This window comes from Piliocolobus tephrosceles, chromosome 12, assembly GCF_002776525.5.
Source record: "Piliocolobus tephrosceles isolate RC106 chromosome 12, ASM277652v3, whole genome shotgun sequence".
NCBI classification, from domain to species: domain Eukaryota; kingdom Metazoa; phylum Chordata; class Mammalia; order Primates; family Cercopithecidae; genus Piliocolobus; species Piliocolobus tephrosceles.
Window position 1 is genome coordinate 94,113,167 of NC_045445.1, and position 11,256 is coordinate 94,124,422.

At 42.4% G+C, this 11,256-nt stretch overlaps 1 pseudogene; it reads right to left on the minus strand.

Annotated features, from left to right (window-relative positions):
• The window catches only part of LOC111535624, an 86,462-nt pseudogene extending 77,649 nt beyond the window's left edge, over window positions 1-8,813 (minus strand).
• Window positions 8,814-11,256: the final 2,443 nt, after the last annotated feature.

Consider the following 11,256-nt stretch of genomic DNA (forward strand, 5'->3'; position numbering starts at 1 on the left):
TCTGCTTGTCTGTTACTGGTGTATAAGAATGCTTGTGATTTTTGCACATTAATTTTGTATCCTGAGACTTTGCTGAAGTTGCTTATCAGCTTAAGAAGATTTTGGGCTGAGACGATGGGGTTTTCTAAATACACAATCATGTCATCTGCAAACAGGGACAATTTGACTTCTTCTTTTCCTAACTGAATACCCTTGATTTCTTTCTCTTGCCTGATTGCCCTAGCCAGAACTTCCAACACTATGTTGAATAGGAGTGGTGAGAGAGGGCATCCCTGTCTTGTGCCAGTTTTCAAAGGGAATTTTTCCAGTTTTTGCCCATTCAGTATGATATTAGCTGTGGGTTTGTCATAAATAGCTCTTATTATTTTGAGGTACGTTCCATCAATACCGAATTTATTGAGCGTTTTTAGCATGAAGGGCTGTTGAATTTTGTCAAAAGCCTTTGCTGCATCCATTGAGATAATCATGTGGTTCTTGGCTTTGATTCTGTTTATATGCTGGATTACGTTTATTGATTTGCGAATGTTGAACCAGCCTTGCATCCCAGGGATGAAGCCCACTTGATCATGGTGGATAAGCTTTTTGATGTGCTGCTGAATCCGGTTTGCCAGTAGTTTATTGAGGATTTTTGCATCGATATTCATCAGGGATATTGGTCTAAAATTCTCTTTTTTTGTTGTGTCTCTGCCAGGCTTTGGTATAAGGATGACGTTGGCCTCATAAAATGAGTTAGGGAGGATTTCCTCTTTTTCTATTGATTGGAATAGTTTCAGAAGGAATGGTACCAGCTCCTCCTTGTACCTCTGGTAGAATTCAGCTGTGAATCCATCTCGTCCTGGACTTTTTTTAGTGGGTAGGCTATTAATTGTTGCCTCAATTTCGGAGCCTGCTATTGGTCTATTCAGGGATTCAACTTCTTCCTGGATTAGTCTTGGGAGAGTGTAAATATCCAGGAAATTATCCATTCCTTCTAGGTTTTCTAGTTTATTTGCATACAGGTGTTTATAGTATTCTCTGATGGTAGTCTGTATTTCTGTGAGGTCAGTGGTGATATCCCCTTTATCATTTTTTAATGCATCTGTTTGATTCTTCTCTCTTTTCTTCTTTATGAGTCTTGCTAGCGGTCTATCAATTTTGTTGATCTTTTCAAAGACCCAGGTCCTGGATTCACTGATTTTTTTGGAGGGTTTTTTGTGTCTCTATCTCCTTCAGTTCTGCGCTGATCTTAGTTATTTCTTGCCTTCTGCTAGCTTTTGAATGTGTTTGCTTTTGCTTCTCTAGTTCTTTTAATTGGGATGTTAGGGTGTCAATTTTAGATCGTTCCTGCTTTCTCTTGTGGACATTTAGTGCTCTAAATTTCCCTCTACACACTGTTTTGAATGTGTCCCAGAGATTCTGGTACGTTGTATCTTTGTTCTCATTGTTTTCAAAGAACATCTTTATTTCTGCCTTCATTTCGTTATGTACCCAGTAGTCATTCAGGAGCAGGTTGTTCAGTTTCCATGTAGTTGAGACGTTTTATTTGAGTTTCTTAGTTCTGCGTTCTAGTTTGATTGCACTGTGGTCTGAGAGACAGTTTGTTATAATTTCTATTCTTGTACATTTGCTGAGGAGTGCTTTACTTCCAATGATGTGGTCAATTTTGGAATAAGTGTGATGTGGTGCTGAGAAGAATGTATATTCTGTTGATTTGGAGTGGAGAGTTCTGTAGATGTCTATTAGGTCCGCTTGGTGCAGATATGAGTTCAATTCCTGGATATCCTTGTTGACTTTCTGTCTCGTTGATCTGTCTAATGTTGACAGTGGGGTGTTAAAGTCTCCCATTATTATCGTATGGGAGTCTAAGTCTCTTTGTAAGTCTCTAAGGACTTGCTTTATGAATCTGGGTGCTCCTGTATTGGGTGCATATATATTTAGGATAGTTAGCTCTTCCTGATGAATTGATCCCTTTACCATTATGTAATGGCCTTCTTTGTCTCTTTTGATCTTTGATGGTTTAAAGTCTGTTTTATCAGAGCAAAGATTGCAACCCCTGCTTCTTTTGTTTTCCATTTTCTTGGTAGATCTTCCTCCATCCCTTTATTTTGAGCCTATGTGTGTCTCTGCATGTGAGATGGGTCTCCTGTATACAGCAAACTGATGCGTCTTGACTCTTTATCCAATTTGCCAGTCTGTGTCTTTTAATTTGACCATTTAGTCCATTTACATTTAAGGTTAATATTGTTATGTGTGAACTTGATCCTGTCATTATGATATTTGCTGGTTATTTTGCTCATTAGTTGATGCAGTTTCTTCCCTGCATCAATGGACTTTACATTTTGGCATGTTTTTGCAATGGCTGGTACCTATTATTCCTTTCCATGTTTAGTGCTTCCTTCAGGATCTCTTGTAAGGCAGGCCTGGTGGTGACAAAATCTCTATGCATTTGCTTGTCTGTAAAGGATTTTATTTCTCCTTCACTTGTGAAACTTAGATTGGCTGGATATGAAATTCTGGGTTGAAAATTCTTTGCTTTAAGAATGTTGAACATTGGCCCTCACTCTCTTCTGGCTTGGAGAGTTTCTGCTGAGAGATCTGCTGTTAGTCTGATGGGCTTCCCTTTGTGGGTAACCCGACCTTTGTCTCTGGCTGCCCTTAACATTTTTTCCTTCATTTCCACTTTGATGAATCTGACAATTATGTGTCTTGGAGTTGCCCTTCTCAAGGAGTATCTTTGTAGTGTTCTCTATATTTCCTGAATTTGAATGTTGGCCTGCCTTACTAGGTTGGGGAAGTCCTCCTGGATGATATCCTGCAGAGTGTTTTCCAACTTGGTTCCATTTTCCCTGTCACTTTCAAGCACACCAATCAGATGTAGATTTGGTTTTTTCACATAATCCCATATTTCTTGGAGGCTTTGTTCATTTCTTTTCACTCTTTTTTCTCTACACTTCTCTTCTCGCTTCATTTCATTCAATTGATCTTCAATCGCTGATACTCTTTCTTGCAGTTGATCGACTCAATTACTGAAGCTTGTGCATTTGTCACGTAGTTCTTGTGTTTCGGTTTTCATCTCTATCAGTTATTTTAAGGACTTCTCTACATTGGTTATTCTAATTAGCCATTCGTCAAATCTTTTTTCAATGTTTTTAGTTTCTTTGCGCTGGTTACGTAGTTCCTCCTTTGGCTCTGAGAAGTTTGATTGACTGAATCCTTCTTCTGTTGACTCATCAATGTCATTCTCCATCCAGCTTTGCTCCGTTGCTGGCGATGAGCTGCGTTCCTTTGGAGGGGGAGATGCACTCTGATTTTTTGAATTTCCAGCTTTTCTGCACTGCTTTTTCCCCATCTTTGTGGTTTTATCTGCCTTTGGTCTTTGATGATGGTGACATACTGGTGGGGTTTTGGTGTGGGTGTCCTTTCTGTTTTTTAGTTTTCCTTCTAACAGTCAGGACCCTCAGCTGTAGGTCTGTTGGAGTTTGCTTGAGGTCTACTCCAGACCCTGTGTGCCTGGCTATCAGCAGCGGAGGCTGCAGAAGATAGAATGTTTCTGAACAACGAGTGTTGCTGTCTGATTCTTGCTCTGGAAGCTTCGTCTCAGGGGTGTACGCAGCCTTGTGAAGTGTGAGGTGTCAGTCTGCACCTAGTGGGGCATGTCTCCCAGTTAGGCTACTCAGGGGTCAGGGACCCACTTGAGCAGGCAGTCTGTCTGTTCTCAGATCTCAATCTCCATGCTGGGAGATCCACTGCTCTCTTCAAAGCGGTCAGACAGGGATATTTACCTCTGCCGAACTTTCTGCTGCTTTTTGTTTAGCTATGCCTTGTCCCCAGAGGTGGAGTCTACAGAGGCAGGCTGGCCTCCTTGAGCTGTGGTGGGTTCCACCCAATTCGAGCTTCCCAGCGGCTTTGTTTACCTACTTAAGCCTCAGCAATGGCAGGCGCCCCTCCCTCAGCCTCGCTGCTGCCTTGCAGTCAGATCTCAGACTGCTGTGCTAGCAATGAGGGAGGCTCCATGGGCATGGTACCCTCTGGACCAAGTGTGGGATATAATCTCCTGGTGTGCCATTTGCTAAGACCATTGGTAAAGCACAGTGTTAGGGTAGGAGTTACCCGATTTTCCAGGTGTTGTGTGTCTCAATTTCCTTAGGCTAGGAAAAGGAATTCCCCTCCCCCTTGCACTTCCCAGGTGAGATAATGTCTCGCCCTGCTTCAGCTCTCCCTGGTCAGGCTGCACCCGCAGGCCAGCACCAACTGTCCGACATGCCCCAGTGAGATGAACCCGGTACCTCAGTTGAAAATGCAGAACTCACCCGTCTTCTGTGTCGCTCACGATGGGAGCTGGAGGCTGGAGCTTTTCCTACATGGCCATCTGGGCGTGCCCCTGGACTTTAAACTTTAGATCATGTTAACTGATATCTCAAGACAGAAATTTGTGATATGTGATCTATGATACAGTTAGAGGTGATTCTATCATATGTGTCTTCAATCTAATTACACACAGTAGCTCATGAAGACTAACAGTAGGGCAAGGAGCATGCTCACTAACCTACATGCATTCTCCCTACTTCATGGGCCACAGAAACCTGTCTCCTGCCATTCTATTATTCAGATATTCAAGGCTTCACTAAGAGCCACAGAATTCAGAAGTTGACAAAATCCAAGAACAGTCATTAAGGTCTCCATATAGAGAAACAAATATCAAGCAGAGTGGTTGTTTATTTTCTTTTTTTTTTCTTTTTTTTTTTATTATACTTTAAGTTCTAGGGTACATGTGCATAACGTGCAGGTTTGTTACATATGTATACATGTGCCATGTTGGTGTGCTGCACCCATCAACTCGTCAGCACCCATCAATTCATCATTTATATCAGGTATAACTCCCCAATGCAATCCCTCCCCCCCCCCCCTTCCCCATGATTTTCTTAGGAGCAATGAAGTCTCAACTCAGATATTATAATTGAACTGAAGCTGATTATTATGATAAACAAATCATGAAAGTCGAGTATCTTTGTATTCTATCCAACAAAACCACAGCATGCAGAAATCAGCACTGAAATATAATTTAATCTGATGTTCATTCATTATTTTCAATAAGAGCAAACGTGGGTGTAGAATTTATGGGATTCATTAAGAATCTCACAAATTATGGTAGAGCTGGTACTAGAATCCTCTTCAGTTCTCAGCACATTTCACACAAACTGGTATTACAAATGGTATTACAATGTATTTTTTAAAAGCAGAAATTAAAAACTAATTCGAAAATTGTTAGCTGTTGGTTATACTCAGAAGAAAATCCTTTCACATTTGAGGATTCAATATGGCTTTGACCCAATTTGTTTCTGTATCTGATAGTGTTTAAGTCTTGCAGTCAGGCATTCAGGGTCTGAACTACCTTTCAAAGAAAGTCTGCGTTTGAGTTCTGTTTTTAAAGGGGCACTAATATTCTCTCTTTCTACTATCAAAAGTATAATTTTGTAGAAAACAGAAAACACCTAATTTTGCATTTAATGGATAATGTACCTGCTTCTGGCATTTTAAAATGCTCTAGTTTTGGCAGAATCTTCCCCTTGACATCAGGATCATCTCTGCATTCATTTCCAGTCTTTGACTAAGACAGCTCTTGGAGATCAGCTTCCAGGTCAGACACTTAAAAATGCAAAAAGTATCAACTGAAGCAGACAAACATAAAATATAAATAAGGAAATGATAATATTCTTTTCCTCAGCATTATGAAATAAAAGCCTGTAGGCTAGTGTCATAACAAATGTGATGCAAAAATGTTACAATTTCGTTTTCTCGTATTATGAAGTCTTATCTTATGTATTTAATTGTTTTTTGAGACAGGGTCTCACTCTGTTCAGGCTGCAGTACAGTGGTACCACCTTGGCCCACTGCAGGCCCAACCTTCTGGGCTCAACGGATCCTCCTGTCTAAGCCTCATGAGTAGCTGAGCCTACAGGTGAATGCCACCACCAAGTATAATTTTTGTATTTTTTGGTAGAGATGGGGTTTCCTTGTATTGCCCAGGCTGGCCTCAATCTCCTGGGCTCAAGGGATCTACTGGCCTTATCCTCCCAATGTTTTGGGATTATATACATGAGGCACTGGTCCTGGCCTGAAATCTTATTTTAAATGACAATCTAAGGATAAACCACACTACACCTACATTATCCATATGTTACCATTGTGTATTATGAATAGCAAGTATCAACTATCTAAGATATCTGAAGTCTGCCACATAAATAGCATTTTAATCATAACTTAAATGTAATTTTCTGAAAGTTTACATCAATGTATTGGCTGGCTTATGACAAGTCATACAGTCGTGACACCCATCCCTTGTTGAAGTAACTTGAAAATTTTCTGGTTAAAATTAATTAAAGTTATGCTTAGGTCCAACGGCCCTATATGTAACTTTCCATAGATGAATCTCAATGAGAATAAAGTACCAACAACAACAGCAAAATCACTGTCCCACAGTGAGAGTACAGGAAGTTGAGTGCAAATAAATAACTGGGTATACGCCCAAAGGATTATAAATCATTCTACTATAAAGAAACATGCACACATATGTTTATTGCAGCACTATTCACAATAGCAAAGACTCAGAATCAACCCAAATGCCCATCAATGATAGACTGGATAAAGAAAATGTGGCACATATACACCATGGAATACTACACAGCCATAAAAAAAAGGATGAGTTCATGTCCTTTGGAAACCATCATTCTCAGCAAACTAAGACAGGAAAAGAAAGCCAAACGCTGCATGTTCTAACTCATAAGTGGGAGTTGAACAATGAGAACACATGGACACAGGGAGGGGAACATCACACACCAGGGCCTGTTGGGGGCTGGGGGCGCTAAGGGAGGGAGAATATTAGAAGAAATACCCAATGTAGATTACAGGTTGATGGGTGCAGCAAACCATCATGGCATGTGTATACCTCTGTAACAAACCTGCACATTCTGCACATACATCCCAGAACTTAAAGTATAATTTAAAATAAATAAATAAATAAACAAACCAGCATTACGGACAACCATATTCTGGAAACCCCTTAACAGTGAATTGCTAAATAATCCATGGCCCAAATTCTGTCAGTGTTTACTTTGAAAATGCTACCTGTTGAGGAAACAATTTCTGTTTCATGATGATCTTATGGCACTTTAAGTTTTCTAATTATAAAAGTGTTTAAACAACTTTTAAAAGTCCCTCAAAATCATACTAATATAGCTATCCATATGCCAGTGTCCTGAATTATCCAACTTTTACCAAACATACTGTCAAAAACACCAATGAAAGGAAACGGTGGCTGTCATTCATTGAGCTCTTTTCTGGAATTTCTATCCTGCTTCACTGAACCATGTTTTGTCCTGAGCCAATACTGAAGTACCTTATAGTGCAGCCATATTTGAGTATTATGCATCTTAAGCAAAACCAGTCACTTTCTCTTACAACATAGATGATAGGAGGAATCATCATCTTGAAATATGAATAAACCTTGAAATGAAATATGAATTCTGTCTCCATGACTCAAGTGTTCTTTGGTAAACCTCAACCCATGAGCCTCAGTTTTCTTATTTATAAAATGGGACTAACATCCCTATGCAAATAGGCTTTATTCAGGGTGTTACAAGGTAGGGTGACTTGGCACTCTACACGCTATTAAAGGGTGCATACAACGCTGTGGACACCACAGCTGAGAAGATGATACAACATTCTAAGAAGATCAAATTACACTAGTGAAATAATGTACATTTTCTTACATCAGATGGTTTCAAAAATCAAGTTTTGTTGGAATGCAGAGCCCCTCCCATTTGAATCTCCAGGGTGGAGTTGAGAAGTTGCAACATAGTGCCGGGTGCTCCTCATTGGACACCTCTACCAAGCACTCTACAGAACTCAAGGCTGTGGTCACCTAAGTTCTAATTTAGCAAGGACTGTATTTGCAAGCATACAAAGTAGATCGCAAAGAAAAAGAGAAGATTCATTATATCCAGAGACTGCGTAAGACTGCAAACTATACTCTTCACTTTTACAGCCAAATTTCAGCAAATGTTTGCGATCCTTTCCTAATGTTTTCTTTCCTCCCCTTACTGGTCATGGCATAATGTGTGATGCACACATAGGCCTCCTCCCCTTCCCACAGACATTTTTTCTTCCCTTCCCAGCACCTTGAATCTCAGCTGCACCCTGATCTTCTTCTCTTTCTTGACCAGGTGTAGGATCCCGACTTTCAGTTAGTGGTTCCTCTTCTTGAGACTCTTCATGACTGGGCTCCCAGGACCAGAAGCGGTGAGTGTGTGCAAATACACTGACATACATCTCAATAATATAAGTATACAGAATACATAGATACTTCTGATCATAAGTCTAAAGACATTTCTCCAACACTATTTCATATTCTTAATGTTTCATAAAGTTACTCTTCCCACAGAGAGTTTACTCTAAGACAGTTACCTTTAAGGGCTTTGGTAGCCATTTTAATCTATCTTGGTAGAGATGTGTGCAATCAGTTATCAATAAGCATGAGAAGGAAGTCATGGGCAAAAAACCGGGGAACAGAAGATCATCTATTCAGACAAAACCAGAACATAATCCTCTTGGATTAGTCTGTCCTTCATGAGATGCCATGATCATTTTTTTATCAGCACGGAAGACCTTTTACCAGTGTATGTATACTAGTTTAATAACACTATCACAAAAATAACGTTCTGCTAATAGAAAATATTGAACGTTAAGGCCCTCACAAGCAGAGGCACAGTCAGCTCAGAAGGTCATAAACTTCATCTTGGTATAGGCCTATATGTTGATCTTCCTTGGTACCTCATATTTCCCTCTGCAAACAGAATTTCGTGATTAGGAAAATGCACTTGAGAGGATAGCTATATTTGGCCACTTTTATGGACAAATGTTAACTTGTAATTTTTTTTTTTAATTTGGAAAAATTTTGAAAGTAAGTCCCAGGGACAAATGTGTGTGTATGTCTTCTGAATCGTATGCTTACAAAGCTACTTATGTTGGTCAAGCTAGCACAGCAATGTCTTAAGGCTCCTGGCAAAGACTCAGGAAATTTCTGATAAGGTTTTTGGTGTCACAATTGAACTCTCCATCACGGAGACATTTAGGAAAATACAGCTAGAGAATTAAAATTTGAGTGACAACTACTTTTCTCACACACCCATTTGCTAAGCCCATTTGCCCCCTAAAATCAAATTTTGTTGAAATGCAGAGCCCCGCCCATTCAAACCTCCATGGTGGAGTTCAGAAATTGGGACACAGCGCTGGGTGCTCCTCACGGGCCACCTCTGCCAGGCACTCTACAGACCTCAGGGCTGTGGTCACCAGCCCGCGGCATTCCCAGTTTCTAGGCTCCTTCCTTACCATGCACTTCGTCCCTTCCCATTCCTTCCCACCCACCCAGACTCCCCACCTAGGAGTCTGGAATCTGTCCTTTGTTGGGGGTTCCAGATGCTTCCAGGACTCAGATACCTCCAACAGCAACCCCAGCAGTCGCCCCGTCTCCGCCTGACCCCCCTCCACTCCGTGGCCCTCCTTCCTCCCTAGTTGTGGCCCTGCCAAGACCAGAAGGCCCATGGCCCTGGTGCCGCATGAGAAGGATGACGACGTTGAGGCACTTCTACCTCTGAGCCAGGGACCACGCAGCCTGACCCATTTAGAAGCTTACTGGCTCCTCCTCACACTCATTCTCACTTCACCTCCCGGAAGGACTGCCCTGCGGACCTACCCGTTACGTTTCGGTAGGGGAGAAGAGTTCAGACAGCAGGAAAGCAACCCTCACACCCTCTCAGCTCCAGAGCGTTTGCAACGTGCTGCAAAGAGGTCGAACAGAAGAAGCCTAGTGAACATGCGCACTGAGGCGGCCACCCAAGAAGCATGCGCAGTGAGATCTGACTTTGTCCTGTGGGCTGAGTTGCCCCTCCTTGTCCTGCCACGTCCAGTCCTCCTCTCCCCAGGTCCCCACTAAGGAGGTTGGAGTCCGTCCTCTGTGGGCAGATTCATATGCTCTAGGGACTCAAAGACCTCAAATAGTGTATCCCTTCACAACTCGCTCCATGTTCAGCTGACCCTCCTCCCCTCCAGGGCCCTCCTTCCTCCCTTGTCTGGTCTCCCCACGACGACGAGGCCATGGCAGCATCACTGCCTTTTAGTAGAAGAATGACCACTTCACAACCCTTTTCTCTACATGGCCATGGATCCAGTCGCCGGATGCACGCAAAGACCACCCGCCCCTCCTCACGCTCACTCCCCCTTCAACTTCTGGGAGGAATGATCTGCGCACCTACCGGCTGGATCCTAGTTGGCAAGAACAAAAGAAGTCACCATCTGTCGCCAGGCCCAGTGGCTCACGCCTGTAATCCTAACACTTTGGGAGCCCGAGGCAGACAGATGTCTGAGCTCAGGATTTCGAGAACAGCCTGGGCAACACGTTGAAATCCCATCTCTCCTAAAATTCAAAAAATTAGCCGGGCGTGGTGGCATGCACCTGTAGTCCCAGTCACTCGGGAGGCTGAGGAAGAATTGCTAGAACCTGGGAGGTGGAGTTTGCAGTGAGCCAAGATCACACCACTGCACGCCAGCCTGGGCAACAGAGCGAGACTCCATCTAAAAACAATAAAAAATAAATAAAATAAAAAAGTCACCATCTGTCAGGGCTCTGCAGGGACAGGAGACAGACACTAAGGCACATGAGCAGCAAAGGACTTGCCCAGCAAGGGGCATGCACACTATTAAGTCAGGCACATGCAGGGTCAGACAGGGTTTTCCTGCTGTCCCCAGACTCACATCCACAGGGTCTCAGGAACATAAAAAAAGGGACTTGAGAGATCTTTTTGTTTTGTTTTGTTTTGTTTTGTTTTGTTTTGTTTTGTCTCTTGCCCAACCATTCTCATGCATCCAGAAACTTTGGGAACAGACAGTCCCATATCACCCTTAGTGGAGGACGTGTCTCAGAAAGACCTTTTGTGAAAGAACTAAATTATTTTCATATCTATATTTATAAATGCTTTTCTTCAGACAGGATGTCGCTCAGTCACCCAGGCTGGAGGGCAATGGCATGACCATACCTCACTGCAAACCTCGATCTCCTGGGCTCAAGCAATCCTCAAGAAGCAGTTCCCCTGAGTGGCTGGTACTACATGTGTGGACACCACACCTGGGCAATTGATTGATTTATGTTTTTAGGCAGTGGTCTCACTGTGTTGCTCAGGCTGGTCTTGAATTCCTGGGCTCAAGTGATCCTCCCACCTTGGC